The 24394-nt window shown below is 43.8% G+C and overlaps 1 long non-coding RNA gene across 1 annotated transcript in view; it reads left to right on the top strand.

The window, feature by feature from the left end:
• Positions 1 to 451: 451 nt before the first annotated feature.
• LOC308485169 overlaps positions 452 to 24394 on the top strand; it is a 58321-nt gene continuing 34378 nt past the window's right edge. Inside the window, exons 1-2 of the long non-coding RNA XR_013990442.1 lie at positions 452 to 664; positions 3677 to 3870. This is a non-coding gene — a long non-coding RNA (uncharacterized lncRNA). The remainder of the gene's footprint in view (positions 665 to 3676; positions 3871 to 24394) is intronic.

The raw sequence follows: 24394 nt of genomic DNA, 5'->3' as shown, positions 1-24394 counted from the left end.
CTATGATTCTATGATACACATTGCCATCTAAAGAGCTCCACCTTTCTTGTCAAAGAAATGGGAAAGAAAAGCACCCTCACCCCCCAAAAAATGTAAGGAAGTAATAAAATTTCATTTTATATTTGTGCATTAAGAAGCAAAGTACTGTAATATGGTGGGGGGTTGGCCTGGATGATACCCGTGGGCCGCAAGCAAGCCTGTGATCATAGTAGGGGAAACCTGCCAAACTGGTCAAGTCAGTTCCTTCGTTAAGATAATGGCCTTAGTCAGGCCTGTAAGTGCCTTATGCAGTGTGATTTAAAGAGCGGGCCGTGTTGCCATAGAGACAATGGGTGAGCCTCCCCTGCTCCCCCCTCCCTGTGTCACCTGGCTGGAAGTGACATCATCTTGTAAGCAAGAGAACAGGAGACAGGGTTGGTCTGTGTGCTTAGTGAAGACTGGAAGCTGGAAAGGCAGAGAAACTTCTTGCACACTGGGTTGAATTCCAGTGGCTACAGGGGACCCTGCTTCCCCTAGAAACCTAATGGGGGGAAGCAAGATCTGTCGAAGTGTTCATTCTGTGAGTCCTTCCATTTTATGCTTGGGTTGTATACACTGTGGTACCTTGGTACTCAAACTGCTTGGCTCCAGAACAAATCGGCTCCCAAACGCTGCAAACCCAAAAGTAAGTGTTCCAATTTGCAAACGTTTTTCAGAAGCTGAACTTCAGTGGTTTCCGATTGAGTGCAGGAAGCTCTCCTGCAGCCAATCGGAAGCCGCACCTTGGTTTTCAAACTGCTTTAGGAGTCGAACCGACTCCCGGAACAGATTAAGTTCGAGAACCAAGGTACGATTATATATGTACATTAAACCAGACATCCTAAAGACTCCACATTCTCCACTGACCTTCATTCCAAGGAAACTTAACTTTGGTTATGCTTAAAAAGATCTATCCATTCTTTCATAGATGTTTCTAGTTTCATGTCTTTTGCTACTATGTTTCAGGCAGGGGTCCCAACTTGAATAAAATATTGGGGGGCAGGTAAGCCCGGTCGTGCATAGTCAATCACATGACACAGCACACAGACACTATTTGAATGGCAATGTCCATTAACTTGGGAGGGGGTCCCAGCCCTCTCAAATATTTTATTGGTGGTGGTGGTGTGTGTGTGTGTGTGTGTGTGTGTGTGTGTGTGTGAAAAGATCTCGGACCCTAGGTTTCAGGTCTGAAATGGTGCCCATATTTGGGCCAATATAGGACTTTCAAAACAAAGGGCTTTTTCCACAGTGTCTGTGTGGTTTGACTGCAGAAAACATGATATTTCTCAAACCTCTTTCTCCCGCCCTCCCCCACTTTATCCATCATGTATTTTGATTCACACATTATTCTGGTGCTTTGCTAATACCCAGAGGAAACATGCTGGAGAAAACGTCTCAATAACCCAAGAAAAGTTTAATAACAGTAGTGTGGGTGGTTGATTAATGTTTCATGTTTACTCCAAACTATTCTGGTATAAAGTCAGTTTATATAAATCCATATTTCTTCATTTTTTTATTGTGATCAAGTTTCTTTCTTTCTTTCTTTTACTATCACAGAATACACAGTATATTGTAATCTGTGGGCTCCCAGAAAAAACCCCCCGTCTTACATTTTTAACTGAGATTAGGGCCTTACTGATACATGTTGGGACTAGAAGCTCATATCTGCCTTTTAACAGTGGCAGAGAGAGTGACTCCTTATCTGACTTCATGGGAGGTATTTTCTCAGCTTTCAACTCAAGCAAAGGGGTTCAGGAAAAACAAGGCTTCCCTGCCTCCTGGCAGCAGTTCCAATGAACAGCATGGAGCATTATGGAGAGTTTACAGTATATATGGTTTTTTGTTCAGGTGTGTGGATGTGTATATTGAGAGGTGGGCAAATAAAACCTAAGGGGAATCAAGGCAGTTGTAGTGAAACAGATGCATCAATTCTGAGCAATGTAAGCTCAAGAAGCATTTCTATCTATGAATCTGCAAGGTTAAAGTCAGCTCTGGATAATATTTCGCAGCACAATCCTATACTTGTCCAGTCAGATGCAAGCTCCCTTGAGTTTTCAGTGGGGCTTACCCTCGGGGAAACTGGGTACAGGATTGCAACCTTAAAACACTTTACAGGCAAAAGGCCCCAGGTTCCCAGAATGTCCCATCAAAAGCATCAAGGAATGGGGAAAGACTTGACACCATAGACAGCCACATTGCCAGTCAGAGTAGACAAAGCTGGCCTGGATGGACCAATAATCTGACCTGGTATAAGGTAGCTTCCCTATGTTCCTGTGTACATAGATGAGCAGTGTATGAAAGCATGGAATATGTTGGTTTGCTGAAATGTTGCACTTTTGCCAATTTACTCCCTGGAATAACATACTGTCGACATGCACAGGCCCCTTTCAGAGATTGCTCATGTGAAGGGCTTCCTATGATTATAAAGCAAAGCATGGCACCGATGCTATGCCCACCTTCCTTGCAGTATTTTGGGATGTCTCTGGCATCATTGCTCCTATCGAGCATAGGAAGGGAAGGGAAGGCAGGCAGGCAGGATTCACAGGTTCTCAGGGTGTTCCTGGCAATACTTCGACTCTGTCATGCTCCCAATGGCCCGAGATGGGATCCAGTTTCAGAAATGGGCTTGGGGGAGGGTTTTTATTTTCTGAGTTCTTTGGGGGGGGGGGACTATCTCAGCCCTGAACTGAATCTGTAGGAGATTGCCGACACCAACACATCACCTACACTAAAGATGGGCCATGCTTCTAACTCCCATTTCAACAGCTGTCTTTATTGCTGTTGCACAGGTGACATTCCCAACCATGGATGGCATAGCTGTGCTGGGTGAGGAGATTTAACAGTTCCATCAGGGTATACCATTAGGCAGACTCCAGTAAGCCTCACCCTATGTGCTGTTGTTTGGCTCAGGGGCTGTGAACAGCAAGATATCCCTTCACTGTCGTTGGCTAGTACTTGGAAGAGGCTGCAGTGGCAAAGCAGGTGGAAAGGGACATCGCTAATTTCCCCTTCCTAGTCCATTGATGTGATTTTTCTGGTGGTACCAGAGATGGTACTGAGCATATATAGTATAGGATCAGGCTGTTAGATACCACCCCCCCCCCAAGTTATTGATACTGTGGAAATGTGACAAATATCTAGAAATTATTTTACACCAACCCTATGGTCTTCTTTCTTCTTTCTCTCCCACAAGTGGTCTGCTTTAATCACAAATTCATCAAGGAACAATTCTACAGAATGAAATAGTAATGAGTTTTAAAGCACACGAGGAAATTGCACAATATTCCAAAGTATTTATTGGAAAATACCTTTGAGATTTTCTCCTGCTCTGACGTCTGGTAACATTTAATCTCATCTCCATCTCTGCTAAAATATTCCCTCCTCATATTGTCTTCACTCACACAGGCTCTTTCCTAATTTCCTTTGTATTTTATTCTCACTGCAAGACTATTGTCTCCAATAGCAAAAAGAAAAAGAAAAATGGGTCATAAGAGGAAAGTTCTAATATCAAGAACAGACTTGCTAAATGACATCTAACTTAGTTTAACAGAAATAAGGGTCTACAGAACACCATTGATTGTCTAGGGTAGATTTATTTTTATGTCTGCTTTCTCTCCCTAAAAGACAACATCTTCCTTCTCTGTTACCACTGTATCAGTTGAACCACATCTAGCCGAGATCTTCCGGATTGTTGTAAGGTGTCTGATGAAGCCCAAGATGGAATCTGCAGAAGGCAAACCATCTGTTGCTCTCTGTGATGTCTCAGCTGGAATCTTTGTTGATGTGCAACACAATCCTATGCATGTCTACTCTGAAGCAAATCTTATGAAGTTCAGTGGGAGTCATTTCCAGGTAGGTGCAGACAAATCCACTCACCTTCAGTCAACTTGGACATGGCAGATGGTGAAGGATTTACAGCAGCAATGTCAGAATGAACTGCTCACCACAACTTCTTGAATAATTTAGATCAGAGATGGGAGCAGATAGATCTGGATCTCAGGGGTGCTAACTTGAATAAAATATTGGGGGAGGGGGCAGATAAGCCATGCCCCACATAATCACAAGATGCGGTACACATACCATTTGAATGGCAATGCCTATCAACTTTTTTTGGGGGGGGCAGCCCCCTCAAATAGTTTATTGGTGGGACCAAAGCCCCCTCAGCCCCTAGGAGTTGGCTCCTATGCAGGATCTACTGGTATATGTCTGAGTTATTTGCATTAAATCAGCAACGATATTGTCTCACAATGTTTAACAGCAGCAACCACAAAATGACTCTTCCATTTAAACCAGGCTGCTTGGGGTAGTGAGTAAATGAGTTTTTGTGTGGAAGGATTGCGAACTCAGCCCACTTCTGGAATTCAAAACAAAACCCTGAGTTCAACAGCTTAATTCTAATTCCCTTTATATCTTGGGTTTCTAATAAGGTACAAATTAGATCCCACAAGCCTGAAGTGCGCCGTCTCTCGATTTAGATCTGCTTTTCTTCCAAAGCTGTGGAAAGAGTGCTTGGAGGTTACTACATGTCAATTGGATACTTATCTGTTGGGGGGGGGCAGTGCGTGTTAAGGCCAGCTGAGTACACCTGAATGTACTTTTGGCTAAGATTGTGAATGTTCCTCTAAGGTAGGATAGGCGGTTGTAGCTTTTGAATGAAGCAGTAGTTCATTCATACAGAGTTTTCAGATGTGGGCTGAGAAATATGAAGTTGTAGCAAGAGAGGAGATGAATAACCAAAACTAATTTCATACTTCACAAATGGCTGACTCCATTCACACGACCTAGTTGTGGGGGGTCTGTTCCATGGTGAGAAGCAGTGCCAGACATTTTGATGCCCGAGGTGAACCACAAAATGGTGCCTGCCCCCACCTTCCCACCAGGAAAACAGGGGTGAGTGAAAATCTACATCAAGAGCAAGTGGTGAATAAAAATCTACATTGGGAACAAGGTCTACACTGAGAACAATGGAGGATTAAAGCTCTACATGAGGAACAAGGGAGTGAATAAAGATCTACATCTGGGACTTGGGGGGGGAATCAAATGGCCTTACCTGACATTTGAAGTGGGAACCAAAGGTAGTTAAGGGGGGAACAGACCCGCTCTGAATCACTTTGTGTGGGTTCAGAGCCCAGGAGACCCCAGAGAGCACCCCTTGCCATTTCTTCCATAGGGATGGTAGGAGGCTGCTGTAGAGACAGCATTGGGAAGAGGAGCTTCTGAGGAGGTGGAGCATGCCACAGCTGCTGGTGCTACTGTGGCAGCAGCAGTGGGCAGTTCATTCCATGGAAACCAGACCTACCACCCAAGGCAGTTGTTTCACCTTGCCTCATGGATGGGTCGACTGGCTAAGACATTTTGCTGTCCTGTCAAGGTGCATAGTACTAAACTGATCAAGTCATTTTGGCACTTAAGGCACAAAATCCCACAAGTACCTCTCTCCCTGCCCCTGACTGGAAAAATACAACAATAATATATCAAAGAGCTAATAATTTTCTGTGCTTTGATGGCTCCAAGGTGGCCACCTAATGGAAGGGCAAGTCCTTTTGGGTGGAAGGAGATATCAGAAAATGTATATTCTCTTCTCTGTCAAATTGGGGGTTGAGGAGTCTCTACACTGGTCACACATACCCTTCCCCCGAAATGGTTGCCTGCCCTTTGGTAGAATCACAGAATCACCATCTTTGACATGTTCTCAGCGTGACAGCTCATAGTGTGACAATGTTGGGAACTAGCATATATATCTCATAACACAATTATTTACAGTACTAACATGCTTAGCTAGCAGGTGTTGGCAACTTGAAAGCATATCAAATAACACAGCAGTCAGCTGCACTTTGACCAGGTGAGGCCAGCTGTTAAGAGTTGACTGCTATTGCTGGTGCATAGCAGTAATCTGCATAGCTAGCAGTTAATAGTTAGCTCGCATATTGGTAGCAACAACAGCAACCATAACTATTATTTTAAGGTTGTTTCCAGACTGGTTGCTCTTTCAGAATAGCTTGCATGTGAAGCTCCTTTATTGAGCATCCATTCTGGCTGGCTAGCGCAAAGTTTATGCAGAGGGCAGACACTGTTGGGAGAAAGATTGGGGAAGTGTGACTTTGTTGATTCCTCTGTGGCTTTCAGTACCATCGACCATGATACCCTTCAGGGGTGACTACCTGAGTTGGGTATTGGGGACACTGCATTGCAGTGATTCCTCTCCTATTTGGATGCCCAACTCCAGAGGATGGTTCTTGGGGAGTATTATTTGGCTCCATGGATTTTCCATGATTTACCGGAGTTTGTTCTGAAAGCGTTGAGTGGGGACATGTGGAGTTTTGGAGTGTTTTGTCATCGGTATGTTGTTGTCACGCAGCTCTGTTTCTCCTTTTCACCTTCTGCAGGTGAGGGAGTAGGTGTGAATTAGTGCTTGGTCTGTATGAGGGCCTGAAGCGTAATTATTATTATTATTATTATTATTATTATTATTATTATTATTATTTATACCTCGCCCATCTGGCTGGGCCTCCTCAGCCACCTATTTACCTATGAGCTTCCTGTGGCTGCTATGGGGATTGTTTTGTTCTGTGTTTTTGTATAATATATTCATATTTGTGTTTCAAATGCATTGTAAGCCACTTAAAGACATTTGGATAGAAAAAGCAAATAACTAGTCTTATATACAGTATAACAATAACAACAATTTCCCCATCACCTTTCTGTTCACAAAAGGTCAACGTTTAAAAAGTGGGTTTGTTGTGCTGGAACTTTAATCCAGTTGCATGGAATCAATTTCAATCCGTTACCCCCGAGGATGTGGACAGGCTGCTTGGATGCATGAAACGAACCACCTGTCTCCTTGATCCTTGCCCATCCTGGCTAATAAAAGCAAGCCTGGAAGGGCTGGGTGATGGGCTCTGCGGGGTGGTGAATGCTTCCCTCTGTGAGGGAACATTCCCAGATCCGCTGAAAGAGGTGGTCATTAAACCGCTTCTTAAAAAACCATCTTTAGACCCGGCCAGTATGGCCAACTATCGCCCAGTCTCAAATCTTCCACTCTTGGGCAAGGTGATTGAGCGAGTGGTTGCTGAACAACTCCAGGCATGCCTGGAGGATGCGGACCATTTGGATCCCTTCCAATTGGGATTCAGGCCTCATCATGGGACTGAAACTGCCTTGGTCGCGCTGGTTGATGATCTCCGGCGAGCTAGGGACAAAGGTGAGAGTTGTTTCCTAGTTCTGCTGGATCTCTCAGCGGCCTTTGATACAATCAACCATAACATCCTTCTGGACCGTCTAGAGGGGCTGGGAGCTGGGGGCACTGTTATATCGTGGTTCCGCTCCTTTCTCCTGGGCCGTGTTCAGAAAGTGGTGGTGGGGGATGAGTGTTCAGACCCCTGGGCCCTCACTTGTGGGGTGCCTCAGGGTTCCGTCCTCTCCCCCATGCTTTTAATATCTATATGAAGCCGCTGGGAGAGATCATCAGGGGGTTTGGACTGGGTGTCCATCAATATGCAGATGATACCCAGCTCTACCTCTCTTTCAAATCAGAACCAGTGAAGGTGGTGAAGGTCCTGTGTGAGTGCCTGGAGGCGGTTGGAGGATGGATGGCGGCTCATGGATTGAAGTTGAATCCTGACAAGACAGAAGTACTGTTTTGGGGGGACAGGGGGCGGGCTGGTATGGAGGACTCCTTGGTCCTGAATGGGGTAACTGTGCCCCTGAAGAACCAGGTGTGCAGCCTGGGAGTCATTTTGGACTCACAGCTGTCCATGGAGGCGCAGGTCAATTCTGTATCCAGGGCAGCTGTCTACCAATTCCACCTGGTACGCAGGCTGAGACCCTACCTGCCCGCGGACTGTCTCGCCAGAGTGGTGCATGCTGTAGTTATCTCCCGCTTGGACTACGGCAATGCGCTCTACGTGGGGATACCTTTGAAGGTGACCCGGAAACTACAACTAATCCAGAATGCGGCAGCTAGACTGGTGACTGGGGGTGGCTGCTGAGACCACATAACACCGATCTTGAAAGACCTACATTGGCTCCCAGTACGTTTCCGAGCATAATTCAAAGTGCTGGTGTTGACCTTTAAAGCCCTAAACGGCCTCGGCCCAGTATACCTGAAGGAGCGTCTCCACCCCCATCGTTCTGCCCGGACGCTGAGGTCCAGCGCCGAGGGCCTTCTGGCAGTTCCCTCATTGTGAGAAGCAAAGCTACAGGGAACCAGGCAGAGGGCCTTCTCGGTAGTGGCGCCCGCCCTGTGGAACGCCCTCCTATCAGATGTCAAAGCGATAAACAACTACCTGACATTCAGAAGACATCTTAAGGCAGCCCTGTTCAGGGAAGTTTTTAATGTGTGATATTTTAGTGTATTTTTGATTTCTGTGGAAGCTGCCCAGAGTGGCTGGGGAAACCCAGCCAGATGGGCGGGGTACAAATAATAAATTATTATTATTATTATTATTATTATTATTATTATTATTATTATTTTAATTGCACACACCTACATTTCTGGTATCTGACAGTCCGGAGGAGACCGTGAAATTGCAATTGCTTCCCCACATCTCAGTGACTATAGTAGAATCACAGAATCACAGAATTGTAGAGTTGGAAAGGACCCTGTGGATCATCTAGTCCACGATGCAGGAATCCTGTCCACAGCCATACCAGGTTGGGCTCAAACCACCAACCTTCTGGTTAACAGCTCCATGCATGGACTCATTGTGCCACTTGGAGGGAATTGTTTTGTTAGTATTCTTTTATGTGTGCATACATCCCACTATGTTCCTTCCGCACTACTTTGTGGGAGACGAAGGGACAATTTTGAGTAGCCTACTTCATAATGCCTTTCTCCTTTAAAACAATCAAACAGGTTTTTGATTTTGTTTAAATGTGCACTAACATGCTTTTAAAAACTTAGATGCTGTTGTGCAATGGCTTTAGATCATTTTTAAAGGTAGGCTAAAATGTTTCAGTGCTAATTAAAAGACTGGCAAAAAAAAAATACAGTGCTAAAATGACAGCAATTGGAAAGTCAGCATGATTTTTTAATGTCAGTGTTAAAAACAAAATGCCTTTTCATGTAAGCACCACCACATGAATATTTTAATAAGTTAAAAATATAAAGATGAAAATGCTAGTCTGAACACAAAACAAGATGGCTGATTAAAAGTAATAATTCATTTGCTAATAAAATGTCACGGGGGGGGGGGGGGGGAGATGTGCCAAAGTAGATGAAGGGCAATTGGTTCGTCTGCCTGATATGTCACTGTCTATGTCAAAACCATGTCTCTTATCAAAGACTAAAGAGCAGGACTAACAACATCTGCACTTATGGAAATCACACCAGTATTCTTTCAACAATAGCAACAAACACCAGGAGTTCTGTGGTCTGAAAAGAGGCAGTAATACCACAGGATAACAATGATTTGATGGTAACATCATGTAGCTACCCTATAAAAGGTGGTCGAAGCAATAGTGCTTAAGTTTCTACCCAGCCTGGCAAATGTAGGATTGCTCTGCAGCTATGAAGACACAGGCGATGACTTAAACTGGTGGTGCAGAGTTTCTTTCAGTGAAACACAACTTAAATCTGAGTGCTTCAACTTGTCTGAGCATTATGATACTGAACCGAAAACAAATAAAGAGGTACCGTATTTTTCGCTCTATAAGATGCAACAGACCATAAGACGCACCTAGTTTTTGGAGGAGGAAAATAAGAAAAAAAATATTCTGAATCCCAGAAGCCAGAACAGCAAGAGGGATCGCTGTGCAGTGAAAGCAGCAATCCCTCTTGCTGTTCTGGCTTCTGGGATAGCTGCACAGCCTGCATTCGCTCCATAAGACACACACACACATTTCCCCTTACTTTTTAGGAGGGAAAAAGTGAGTTTTATAGAGCAAAAAATATGGTATTTTAAAAAAGAAAGAAATGGGTTCTCCAGTTTAGAAACTTCATATGAAGGCAATCCATGTTGCATGAGAGAAGTGCATTCTGGGGAAACATGGAAGTCACTTTCAAGGTGCCCTTTCCTCCTTTTCAAGGTTGGGCTTTATTTTATTTTTAATGGACACCTTTGAGTAATTCTTCCAAGGCTTAGGCAACAACCAGACAGAAACATAATTAGCAAGTCATTGTTCTTTTCCACTGTTCTCCCTTAGGTTAAAATCCTGAAATATTTTTAGTAACAAGTGCATATAACTTATCTGACACTAAGCAAAACTGTCATGGTATAATTATATGCCGGTGCACTCTGCTATTAAAGAAGCACTATGTTTTACCACAGTAACCCTGCAATTAGTGAGTTGATATCCTGCTGCATGGGTTCAAAGAGATGCATTAGCATGTAAACCATGTCTTGCTAGGCACTTGGCTCATCCGCCCCTCCCAAACTTTCCACAAACTCTAAGCCAAGGGAAAGGAAGATTCTGCTGACAGATTAATATACAAAAATGTGCGCACTGTTATTCAATTATCATTGTTTATTTCATGGTGGCTCTTATTTGCTCTTCTTACCATACTTCTTTTGGAGGAGGGGAAGTTTCAGTGCTTCTTTTCTTCTTCTGTGTTGCTCAATGATATGTTCACAAGTCAAGGACTCGCTTAAGTATGAGTATGGTGCAGGGGTAGCCAACATGGTGCCATCCAGATCTTGTGGGCTACCCTTCCCATCAGTCCTAGCCAACATGAACAGGAATGATGGCAGATGTAGTCCAAAACACCTAAAGGGGAACATATTTGTGACACCTGCCTTAATGGAATCTCCAGGTTTGGAGGCAGCACACCACCGATGGAAAGTCAGTGGCAGACCTTGGGATCTCAAATTTCAGTGGCACCCTGTGCAATGCCAAAATGTGGTGCCCCTGCCTCTCACTTCCCATTCTACATCATAGTTGTGTTGCCCCCGAGGCTTCATGCCCAGTGCGACCGAACCGGGGGTAGGGAAGGGGGGGGGGAGAGGTGATTTATGAATTTAAGTTGCCTTTGATTTCAATGAGTTTTAGGCATGCGAGGGTATGATCCTGAGGCTACCTATTCCTGCGTAGTGCATGAACACACACTAACATTCCCTCTGAGTGGTTAGGGAAGGGTGTAAGCCTAAGAGTGAGTGAGTATTGCAGAGAAATCAGCTCTCACTGTCTCTTTTTGGAATTCAGCCTTTTCTTGCCATAGGCGCCAGGCAAATGACTATTTAAAAGACTTCATAAAGTATTATGGTAATAATAATAATAATAATAATAATAATAATAATAATATCCTGCCCATCTGGCTGGGTTTTCCCAGCCACTCTGGGCAGCTCCCAACCGAATGTTAAAAACACAATACAGCATTAAACATTAATAACTTCCCTAAACAGGGCTGCCTTCAGATGTCTTTTAAAAGTAAGATAGTTGCTTATTTCCTTGACATCTGATGGGAGGGCATTCCACAGGGTGGGCACTACTACTGAGAAGTGCCTCTGCCTCTGCTTGGTTCCCTGTAATTTCACTTCTCACAGTGAGGGAACCACCAGAAGGCCCTCGGCACTGGACCTCAGTGTCTGGGCTGAGCGATGGGGGTGGAGACGCGCCTTCAGGTATACAGGACTGAGGTCGATGGTGAAGATGATCCGACATAAGAATTCAGTGTTTGCACTGGAGGTCTTAATTCTACTACCATTAGTGTCTAAGCATCTCATATGCAGTAGCAGCCAGTGGGACCATGCAGGTGGGTTTGTGTTGCTCTCCTTTCTTCCTGGTTACTGAAAGGAGATGGGGAACTCAGCACAGTGTAGCTGAGGCAGCAGAGTGAATGGGATGTTCCTGCTGCAGCACCTGCACCATGCTGAGCTCCCTGCTGCCTTGTCATTCCCCGTCTCAGCAACTGGCAGTGATGAAGAGTGTTGGGAAGAGAGGAGAGCAATGCAGACCCAGCTGTGAGGCCTCGCCAGACATTCCTGCTTACATGACCTTGGAAACCTTAGCTCGAAAGGCTAAAATCACTACATATGTGTACTGCTTTATTTATTTATTGCGTTAAGACTCCACCTTTCCTCCAAGGAGCTCAAGATTCTCCCCTTCCCATTTTATCCTTACAACAACCCTGTGAGCCAGTGTGGTGTAGTGGTTAAGAGTGGTAATCTCGTAATCTGGTGAACCAGGTTCGCGTCTCCGCTCCTCCACATGCAGCTGCTGGGTGACCTTGGGCTAGTCACACTTCTCTGAAGTCTCTGAGCCTCACTCACCTCACAGAGTGTTTGTTGTGGGGGAGGAAGAGAAAGGAGAATGTTAGCCACTTTGAGACTCCTTCGGGTAGTGATAAAGCGGGATATCAAATCCAGTTCACACAGCTACAGTTCCCAATAGACTTAACAAAGAACATTTCTAGCCTGACACTCTATCCACTCTACCACACCACACTTTAGTCCTGATTTTAGCGAAGCACCATGGATTCTGCATGAGACAGAGTATTAAACCCATAGCAAAGTTGGCTCTTTGGTCTGAACACTTGGAAAGCCTAATAGCAAATCCCGATAGAATCTATGGTAAATATGCAGGGCAACGTGCCACGTTTTGCTTTGCCACTGATGCAAAAGGGATGTGCACTTAAAATATATTTTAAATATAATACATCAAAAGAACCAGCAGCTTTGATCTTGGCTATAATTGATGCCACATGAAGAAAATGTAAGTACACATGTTTGGTACTTACATGTTTGGTACTAAGTACACATGTTTGGTACTTAGTTTTGCTGTAAACAAATGATTAATTACAACACGTAAGTAGCTCTCGGTTCCTTGAGAGTAGAAAAACACAGGCACCTATAGTTAAGTTGCTAGGGAGAAAGGCTTTAATATATAGTATAAGACATGATGCTACAGTGCTTATGTATTGATCCTCATTATTTGATCGCCCTCTTGAGGAACTGTAACAATCTTGCTAGGTAGTCATGGGCAACTAGCCACACATAACAAATAGTGGCCCTAGAGGGAGTTGTTCTCCTACTCCAAGAGGGAGAGGGATGGATGGATGGATGGATAGATACATAGAGAACAATTGGGGATAATTTCAGTATTTGCAGTTTAATGAACTACCTAATAAATACATCTATTTTATAAAAATAAAAAACTTATTATTTAAGCAAGGACACATACTTCGATGGTGTATAATAACAAATAATGAAAGAAAGAAAATGCCACTGAATGAAAATTAATAATAATAATTTATTATTTATACCCCACCCATCTGGCCGGGTTTCCCCAGCCACTCTGGGCGGCTTCCAACAGAATATTAAAATACAATAGTCTATTAAACATTAAACATACACAAAAATTTGGGTCAATTTATTCAAAAACCCTGGACAATTTTATTAGTAATAATATTATTGGTGTTGGGAGCAGGGTATTTTATATATAAATATCAGGATGTTGTCCTTGAGGTCTTCTGATATTCTCACTTATGGCTGAAAATTTGTTGTTGTTGTTTAGTTGTTTAGTCGTGTCTGACTCTTCATGACCCCATGGACCAGAGTATGCCAGGCACTTCTGTCTTCCACTGCCTCCCGCAGTTTGGTCAAACTCATGCTGGTAGCTTTGCAAACACCATCCAACCATCTCGTCCTCTGTCGTCCCCTTCTCCTTCAGGGTCTTTTCCAGGGAGTCTTCTCTTCTCATGAGGTGGCCAAATTATTGGAGCCTCAGCTTCACGATCTGTCTTTCCAGTGAGCACTCAGGGCTGATTTCCTTAAGAATGGATGCGTTTGATCTCCTTGCAGTCCATGGGACTCTCAAGCGTCTCCTCCAACACCATAATTCAAAAGCATCAATTCTTCGGCGATCAGCTGAAAATATGCAACATTTTTCTTTACAGCATTGGACTTTCCTTTCGCTTCCAGGCATAGTTTCTCTGAGTTATTCAAGCCCCTTCGCCATGGCAAGGCAGTGATCCATGAAGGGGTGAAAACTTATTAAAACTTATTAAAACTTATTAAGAATTGTAAACATTAGTACATTTTTCAGGAGGCACCTAATTTGTTGTTCTCAAACCAACATGCAAACTGAAAGACAGCTAGTCTTTGAAATTTGCACTTCTCCAAATTTTGCAGTGTAGTTCTTCAACCATGCAACATGCACAAGAATGCATGCATTAGGGGTATGAAAATGCATATGTTAGTGAAGATAACATGCAAAGATGCATCATATAGGGGAAATAATATGTATATTCATCAAAACTGCAAACCAAGATGTGTTTATTATGAGAAATTTGCACTAAAATGCTGACTAAATTCCATGAGGATTTGGGGGGGGGGGGGCTTATGTGCTGCAACAATGTGGAGAACTGAATTTAAGATCTGGAAAATGAGAAACTAAGAAAAACCAAAACTGACAGATTCATCCATCCTTAAGTACTATCTCTGTACTTTGCAAAGAACAAGAGGACAGGTCCCTGCCCCATAGGGCTTCCAATAACTAAAAATAGATATAAAGGAAACAACAGAGGATGGGGAAGAACTTGAAAGCAAGGATAACCAAAGGAATACTATGTGACTATTGCAGTTACATATAGTTTTACAGTAGTGTATCGTTCAGCCTGGGCACTGAGGTCCAGCTCTGAGGACCTTCTCACTGTGAGAAGTGAAGTTACAGGGAACCAGGCAGAGGGCCTTCTCAGCAGTGGTGCCCTCCCTGTGGAACACCTTCCCATTTAGGTGCCAAGGAAATAAAGAACTATACAACTTTTAGAAGACATCTGAAGACAGCCCTGTATTGGGAAGATTTTAATATTTGACAATTTACTATGTTTTTATATGTGCTGTAAGCCTCCCACAGCGGCTGGGGAAACCCAGCCAGATGGGCAGAGTATAAACAATAAAATGATGATGATGATGATGATGATGATGATGATGATGATGAACAAGGGGCTATTCCAAAGGTTTCATAGAAAATGTGGGGTTGTGAAGGAACCAACAATGCTGGTCTCACAAACGCATTCTGGGAGGCAGTTCCAGGAATCAGGGGTAACAACTGAGAAAGGGCACTCCTTTGAAGGGCATCAGACCTTCAGATAACTGAGGCTGAAGGACTGGAGGAGCAATGGATGCAAGAGCTAAGTGATAAATGGTGGTGAGGAAGACCAAGGAAGGGGTTTGAAGGATGTGAAGTTTGGACATGATCCAGGAGCAGACAAGAAGGTAGTATAAGGATCTAAGAAGGGATATTGTATGGTTATTGTGAAAGCAGAAGACCGGAGAAGAGAAGGCTGCAATAATCCAGATGAGAGATTTGGACATGAACAATAAGTTTTTGCTGAGGGATCAGAGGATATATTTTTGTAAGAGTGTAAAGGGGAAAGCAGCAATATGTAAGCACATAACGGAACACAGGTGAGCATTGTACTTTCATATTTACGTTGCAGTTGGATGCACCAATTGCATATGCAAATGACTGCTTCCATACATGGATCTCCTACGTGGATCAAGGCACATATCAGCTACTTCCCCTGGGAAAAGCTTATGTCCAGATCAAGGGAAGTAATAGTACCACACTATTCTGCCTTGGTCAGATCACACCTGGAGTACTGTGTCTAGTTATGGGTGCCACAATTTAAGAAGGATATTGACAAGCTAGAAAGTATGCAGAGGAGGGTGACCAAGATGATCAATGGTCTGGAAACCAATTGAGGAATGGTTGAGGGAGCAGGCTTTGTTTAGCTAGGACCCAAAACCAATGGCTTCAAGGTACTAGAGTGCAGCAACCAAACTAATTTTTTTCAGAGGTATAATAGGGACAAGATCCCATCTAGACCCCTTGCAGCATCTCCAGAGGAGCTACCGAGGCAGGTTCCAGTGCATAGAGAAGGACAGCTATACACCAGGGGTCAGCAAACTTTTTCAGCAGGGGGTTGGTCCACTGTCCCTCAGACCTTGTGGGGGGCTGGACTATATTTGGAAAAATAATAATGAATGAATTCCTATGCCCCACAAATAACCCAGAGATGCATTTTAAATAAAAGGACACATTCTACTCATGTAAAAACATGCTGATTCCCAGACCGTCCATGGGCCAGATTTAGAAGCCGATTGGGCCGGATCCAGCCCCCGGGCCTTAGTTTGCCTACCCATGATATACACTATACATTTAAAGCACAGTCAGCACACATCTAAAGCCAATGACTTTCCCCAAAGAATCCTGGTAACTGTTTCCCCTGCCCAGCACCCTTAACAAACTACCTTTCCCAGGATTCGTTGATGGGAATTCATGTGCTTTAAATGTGTGTTGACTGTATATGGTGTGGATTAGCCCCAAGCCTTTAGCTTAAATCACTGCTGCCATCCATATGATTGGGCTGTTTGAAGTCTGCTAATTCAGTCACCAGGAAAGAAGTGTTCATGCACAAAAACATTTGCTTTGCCTGTTTGTTTTTCACTGCTCTGTTTCAACCAAATGATAAATAGCAATCAATACTGGGACTAGAAACATGTGTTGTAGAAGGCAACAATGAGTAAAAACTTAAAACTGTCAGAAGTATTACTGGAAGAGCGGGTGTAGGCTGAACATTGCTTAGATAATCTATTTGGCAAATAAAAGCACCGATCCAGTCCTTCTGAAGACAGAATACATTTATCCAAAATGGGACTGATTCCCAAAGAACTTGGAAAGGGAAAACAAGATGGAAATTTAATGGATAATTAATTTGCAATGGACCATTTCGCCAGCATTTAAATTATTAAAAGCTTACACGGTGCTTTGAAGATATACCGCACTATATAATTGCCATGTATTACCTTTATTTTTTATTAGGCTTGCCTTCGTTCTCTCTTTTCCCTGAAGGAATTGTGCAAGGATTTTTTTACCTTCCCAACAGGAAGTATATATGGGTCCTTTAAGTAGTGAAATACTGTAATTGCTTTATAATTCTGGAAGTGGAGCTACGCAATTATAAAACAATCCCGAGCTGGCCAGGAAAGGGAAAAAAGGCTCAGTCAAATTAACACATGGCATGCCATTACAATGTACAGTGAAATAAAAATAGATCAAACGTGTTTTGAAGGAGTAGATACATTCAAATACATTTTGTAGATGAGGGGGAAAAAGAGAGGGGGGAGTTCTTAGTATTTATTTTATCTGGAATGGCTGGCGGAGCGAGGCGGCACCTTGGTGCCATACTCCCAACAGCCGTGTCACTGCCACTTGCCGTGAGGGTACAGAGGTGGAGCAGGGCAGCGATGAGGTCAGTGTGGCACTGCTGCAGAGGCAGGAGTGCATCTGAACCACCATGTTCATGCCACCACTCTGCCCCACCCTGTACCATCACAGTATTTGTTATCTAAACGAAATACAGGAAATAGGAAGTGCAGAAATATGCATGGGCACAGCACAGATTCAGCTCCAGCCTAGAATGTTGTGGCTTTTTGAGAACCCCCCAAATCTAGTTTCATCAATGCATTTCTAAAACAGCCTTACTAGAAAAATTAACCAATAAACTGAAACTGACACAGGGACAAACAGAAGAAGACGCCTTTACCCTGGTATGGCTCCCCTTTATCACATACACAGCCCAACAAGACAATGACAACAATCCACCAACAGCATACAAATCAATATGGCTAACCTGATCCAAAACACCCACCCACCCCACTCACTCATGAAAACAAAGATCACCACAGCCAATCACAAACAAACAAGGCCAACCCCAACCTCTCTCACCATCAAAGGAACACAAGTGAACAGCAGAAAACCTGCACAAGCAACGCTGACACCAAACCCTACATACATTAAGCAAAATAGAAACATCGCCACCCGACCCCACCCCCACCCATTTCCACCCCCTCCACCCCTCTCCCCCTTTTCTTCCTAATGTCTCGACAAATGAAACTGATTTGTAAAAATGTTACATGGAAAGAATACAAGAGACAGACATTAAAAAATTAATAATAATCAATGCATTTCTACAGTAAGCTCGGCGTATTCATGTCTTGCCAAGTGTGGTTTATTACCCACCAAGACCTTTATCAGAGAGTATCAGTATAGTACTGTGGATTGGAATGTGGAAAGCCCCGATTAGTGAGTGGTGAAGGTCATGGGATAGCCTTGGCAATAGCATTGTTTCCCAGCCTCTCCTGCCTCACAGCTTTGTTCTGAGGCTAAAATATTTGTTAATCTTGGAATCAGTTAATCTTTCCGTTACTCAATTTCCCATTTTTCTGCCTGAAATGCAATATGAAATGAAACACGATTGCCCCAATTTATTGTTTTGTAATCTCATCTGTTACCTCTAGGAATCAATTTTCAACCCTAGAAGACCAGTACAAGACGCAACTAATAATTTCATTACCTGAAAATATGAATATCTTTCTTGGAGGTTAATTTCTCAGATATAATGATAATTAGTTGATGTCAAATGCCCCTAAGCAAAGGACCCTCTGAACCAAACTGAAAAGCTATAATGTACTCTTCATAATAAAGGCTACTTGATTTCATGTACAGCTTCACCTTCCTTTAAACTGAGCCCACATTTATTCTCCCCAATCCCTCAATAGCCCCAGATGTCTCTTTCCCCTCCTCTATCATAAGCTGAAGACTCTGAAGATGGAGCTCCTTATGCCATGATAATGTTAAGTTCACCCCACTTATCTGAGCAGTGAGAGATCTCAGTGTTGCAGTGCTTGACAAAGCTCAATTTCCCTTTGGAAAGAAGCCACAGGAGGCAGGTGACATTTTGTAACATATGAGTTTATTGAATCATAGAATCATAGAATCATAGAGTTGGAAGAGACCACAAGGGCCATCGAGTCCAACCCCCTGCCAAGCAGGAAACACCATCAGAGCACTCCTGACATATGGTTGTCAAGCCTCTGCTTAAAGACCTCCAAAGAAGGAGACTCCACCACACTCCTTGGCAGCAAATTCCACTGTCGAACAGCTCTTACTGTCAGGAAGTTCTTCCTAATGTTTAAGTGGAATCTTCTTTCTTGTAGTTTGGATCCATTGCTCCGTGTCCGCTTCTCTGGAGCAGCAGAAAACAACCTTTCTCCCTCCTCTATGTGACATCCTTTTATATATTTGAACATGGCTATCATATCACCCCTTAACCTCCTCTTCTCCAGGCTAAACATGCCCAGCTCCCTTAGCCGTTCCTCATAAGGCATCGTTTCCAGGCCTTTGACCATTTTGGTTGCCCTCCTCTGGACACGTTCCAGTTTGTCAGTGTCCTTCTTGAACTGTGGTGCCCAGAACTGGACACAGTACTCCAGGTGAGGTCTGACTTACATTGTACTTACATTGGTAAGTACAGAGATAGTGCATGGGTGAAAGAACATTCCAGATCTGCTGCCTGTTGTCAGATCCCTAGAGAGACACAGCCAGCTGTTGGCAGAGCCCAAACTCAGCTTTCTGTGTCCTCCTTACTTTGCCTTAGTCCAATTCTTCGCAGGTGGGCACATCCCCTTTCAGATATTTTCCAGAAGACAAGGAAGATCCTCTAACAATTAGTTCCCATGGAAACACATCACCTGTAGTTTCCCTAACAAAAGGTATGTGTGACAGCTAGAGGGGGCCCACAGCAATATTACAGTAGTCTGTTAACTCTCTGCTAGACAGATTCCTCCCAGTCTTACAACAATGCTTTGCTGCAATGCACTAGCCTTGAACCAGGACAGTGCTGGTGCATTTGGAGGAAGAGCAAGTTTGTTTCAGTGGCAGTGTTTCATATGCATGGAAAGGAGGGTTAGGGAGTGTATTCCTCACCCAACACCTTTAAGCCTGTCCATTTATCAGTGGATATCTCCAGGGCAATGGCAAAGGAAGGGATTGCCCTAGGATTACGTGACTGCAGTGGCCCACAGAATTCAATGTAACCTGTTGTACCTTGGAGCACCTTTAAAATGCTCTTGAAGATGCAGCTGGGCCTAAACAGGACCCAATATTTCTGAATGGGACTGGGCATTTTGTTCATATTAGACCAGTGCTTTATCAGTTGCACTGCTTCTCAGTCAGTTTCCAAGCTCAACGCCAACATTGAAAGCCTCCAATGGCTTGGAATCAGGATATCTGAAAGGCAACCTTCTTCCATATACAGTGGTACCTCGGGTTAAGAACTTAATTCGTTCTGCAGGTCCGTTCTTAACCTGAAACTGTTCTTAACCTGAGGTACCACTTTAGCTAATGGGGCCTCTCGCTGCCGCCACACAATTTCTGTTCTCATCCTGAAGCAAAGTTCTTAACCCGAGGTACTATTTCTGGGTTAGCGGAATCTGTAACCTGAAGCATCTGTAACCTGAAGCATTGTAACCCGAGGTACCACTGTATACCTATTTGGACCATCCTCTTCAGGTCCCTTCTCTGGGGTTTATTTTTCTGCTAGAGGTAATGAACTTTTTTTAAAGACTGCCCTTTATCGTGTTTGCTCTATGTGTTTTGATCATATTGTATATTAGGCTCAAATCCTTTGATCCCTGGGAGACCCACTTTGATGCTGGAGAAGAGGCCCAGCACCCTCTCTGACACCACTCGCTCCTCCGAAGGGTTGGCCTAAGCAGTGCGAGAAGGTAAAAAACAGGAGCATGTTGGAGCTGTCAAAGAAGCAGCTGAGATCCAAAGGATCCTAAGCCCTCCTGGTCCCCTGGCAGGCTCCCAAACTGGGAGAGGATTAAGACATGCTTTTGAGGAGGTGTAAGCAACATGGTGCCCTCCAGTACTGTGGTCTACAACTCCCACAATCCTTGACCATGGTGACCAGGGATGGTGGGAGTTGGAATCCAACAACATTTGGAGGACACCAGATTGGCTCTCCCTGCTTTTGAGCGTGCATCAATCTCTCCCTCCTCTTTCCCACCCATTGATTCCATGAGATGGGAAATGGGGGCAGGGCAGGAGAGAACTCAGATGGCTTTAAAAGAGAATTAGACAAATCCATGGATTATAAAGCAATCAGTGAGGACCAACTCTAATGCACTGCCTCCACTGTTGAAGGCAATTGTTGGCATCTGCCTGTCCTGAGACACAATGGAGTACGCCTTCGGAGGTGAAGCCAAACTGCTGCATTAGCAGCACCCAAATGACCTCCCTTGGGCAAAGCCTGGGCTATATGCATGGAGGTCCTGGACTGCTCAGACAACAAGACCCCTCTCTCAGTCTCACTAATGTAGTCCAAAGGAAAGCAGAGCAATATGTTTGGCACCAGCTGGGCTGCAGGAGTTGCTGGAAGAAGGCCATCCAGCCGTCTTAGGGACTCCACTCCGGATTTGTGTAGGGTCTACTTCTTAGCCTTTTCTCCTCCTGAAGGTATCCTGCAAAGCAGCAGAGGTTTAGGACCAGAGTTTTCCTTCTTCTAGATTGGCTGCCTTCCCAGGTTGACAAGCCTCAGAAGGAGCATGGTGTGTCCCCCACCAGAGGTACTACCCCACCCCTAATACTCCCCTAACACCCGGATGTAATATGCATCTGAATATCAGTTGCTAGCATTCCCCAGTGGGGAGAGGGCTATTGCTTGTGGTCTTCCTATGGGCATCTGGTTGACCACTGTGAGATGCTGGAACTGATCCAGAAGGCTGATCCAGAAGGCTGCTCTTATATTCTAAGGAAATGGAAGTTTCTACAGCTGGACATGAATGTAAGAATGCAGAGCATTCCTCTGCTCACAGTTTTCCTAGAGCCTGGTGGAATACTGGATAAGTTGGTAGAGCCACCTCTGTGCACGCGTGCGCGCGCGCGCGCACACACACACACACACACACAGAGATTGCACCTTTAGTGATGTATTTTATTCTTTGTTTTGCCAACCTTTTCCCTTCCTCGTCAGGATATATTGGCACATCAAACCAAAGCAGCACATTACAAATAAGTTGTGCCCATATTGTTTACCATCATTATTCTTTATACCACTGACACCATTATTATAATTTATGGTCTTCTTGACCAGCTTCAGCCCAGCCTTTCATTTATCCTCGCCCCTAAAATCACCCTAAGCATGTAATGTCACCGCTGAAAGAACGACTTGACAAATGCTTCCAGGCACAGCTCTGGATCATTGTTTCATAAGTCACATTTTAATATAGTTATAAAGTGGGTTTCTTTCATTAGAAAGAACAGGTGACAGTTCCCTAGCGGCAGTAATAATGTTAGAGGTTTCGGAAGCCAGAACAAACACATACATGCTAACCTGGTAGTAACTGCGTCAATATCTAAAAGACATTGAAACAGAAACGAGCATTTTAATTTTGTTTTTTTGTAGCTCAGATTTCAGTTTATATCTTTATTTCTGAAAACAGGTGTGGTTATTATTATTTTTTTAACTGCCAATATAACAGAAGGGGGTGGGAAGAAAGAAACAATATCTGCTTGCATTAACAATAAGAATGATATTCAGAAAATAAGAAAGTCCTTCAGAAAAGATAAGAATAAGCTATGAATTCTAATTTGAAAATATGCATTACTATAAGCCATCCATATGTCCAAAGAGGTATTCAAGTGAGATTGATTATTATAATTGTAGTGGTTAGAGGGTGGGACAAGGACATGAGAGACCAGAGTTCAAATCCCCACTAAGCCATAAAACTCAGTGTGATCTTGGATTAGTCTCAGTCTCTCAGCCTAACCTACCTAACAGGGTTTTGTGGGAATAAAAGGGAGAGGGGGGAAAAACCTTGTACACCACCTTGAGATCTTTGGAGGGCCGGCGAGATACAAATGACGTAATGTCATAAATTAAAAATATTCATTCAATTGTGGAATGGTCAGTAAGAGCTTCAAACCATTGAATAATGCAAGGTGGATGTTTCCCTCTATTGTTGTCCATCTGCCAGTCATTCTGCATGTCATAGGAATTTAGTGTAGAAGTTTATGAACATCCGCAAATATCAAGGATTTCTCCCCAAACAATTTCTGACCAAAAAAGGAGAAACCAAAGGACATGCCATGGCCTGATTTGCTGCTTGATTCTATCTGCAGAGGGGTCACTGGAGCGATAAGCAAGTTCTGCTCAAGTACTTTTGCTTTGAAAGACACAGGAAAAAGCCTCACGGACCTGTACTTCACTAATGCGACTCCTAATTATTCCAACATGATTTATGTCTCTTCCCATTTGCTTTGCCATCTTGATTGGGGATAGATTTCATGCCACCGAGAAGCTAGAATGGCTTCGATCTTGGCAAGTGCTCTGTATAGAACAAAAGCAATTGTTTTTGTAAAAGAAAAGAAAGACTCGGAACTTAATTTGTTCATAAGTCTATCGTTCTAGCCAAAGGCCATGACAAATTTGCAGCAAGAGTATTAATATAACAATACAGAACGTACATCTGTAAAATTAGCCAACAGTCATGATGTAAGAGAGAAAAGATACCAACAAGCTCAAATCTAGATTGATTTCGAATCACACAAAAAAACTTACAGCGATTTTATCTAACTACTTTTTCCTGACTTTTTTTCTCTTGCATCTAGTGCACAGAGGGCCACTCTTTGTGTTATGAAGCTATAATTGTCTGTCAAAAGAAACTGAACTATTTCTGCTGGAGTGTACCTGCTTGCTTGTACGAACAAAGGTTTCAGAAAGTAATCTCCTGGGTCTCTATATAAGGGGCAGGCTAACAGATAATGAGTGATGTCTTCCAGTTGAGGTTGACCACAGCTACAAAGTCTGTGTACAGTACCTTGTTATAGAGTAAGGTTACCAGACATCCCTGTTTCCTGGAGACAGTCCCTGGATTTACAAATCAGTCCCCATACAAAATCCATTGAAGTTGAAAAGTGTCCCTGGATTCATTGAAAAACAAATCTGGTAACCGTATTATAGAGACCATCCAAGACTGCGGTGGGCATCACAGGCACCCCCCCCCCCAGAAACTGATGAAAGTTGGGGTGGGTAACCAGATCTAGAATGCTCTGCAGAACTTAATTTGTGCTGGGGCCATTAGGATCCAGGGCTTGGGTCAGCACCTGGCAACTTGGGGCTGCTGCCAGGGCCCCAGACACCATTGTAGTTTCATGGGCCCAAGTGAAAGATGGGTGAAGAGGCAGGTTGCAATAGGAAAGGGGAGGTACTGTCAGGAATGAGCCAGCCCCAAGCGAAGGTTTGCAGCCAACTGCAGAAAGCAGCCAGGAACAGGGAAACTTTGATGTTAGTCAGACAGGGGAGAGCCAGCAGCTGCAGACTTTGGCTCTTCCTGACCTTGACGGGCAGGCTGATAAGGCAGGAGCTGAGAGCAGGCTAGAAGACAGTCAAAGTTCACTGGAAGCACAATCAAGTGAGAACAAACTCAGAGACAGATTACCAGACCAGGAAGAGGTTGGAACTGATCCAATAAGTCCTAGGAATCGGTGAATGGGAGGGCTGCTAGATAAGAAGCAAAACAAGCGATGAAAGGGTCGTATGTTCAATATCTGCTGGAGGAAGGAATCTTCAGAAGAGTCATCTTGAGTA

The sequence above is a fragment of the Podarcis pityusensis genome (genome assembly GCF_964106645.2).
Source record: "Podarcis pityusensis genome assembly, chromosome: 9".
Classification (NCBI taxonomy): domain Eukaryota; kingdom Metazoa; phylum Chordata; class Lepidosauria; order Squamata; family Lacertidae; genus Podarcis; species Podarcis pityusensis.
The sequence above is the reverse complement of the archived record's forward strand: the minus strand, read 5'-3'. Positions and strand labels throughout refer to the sequence as shown.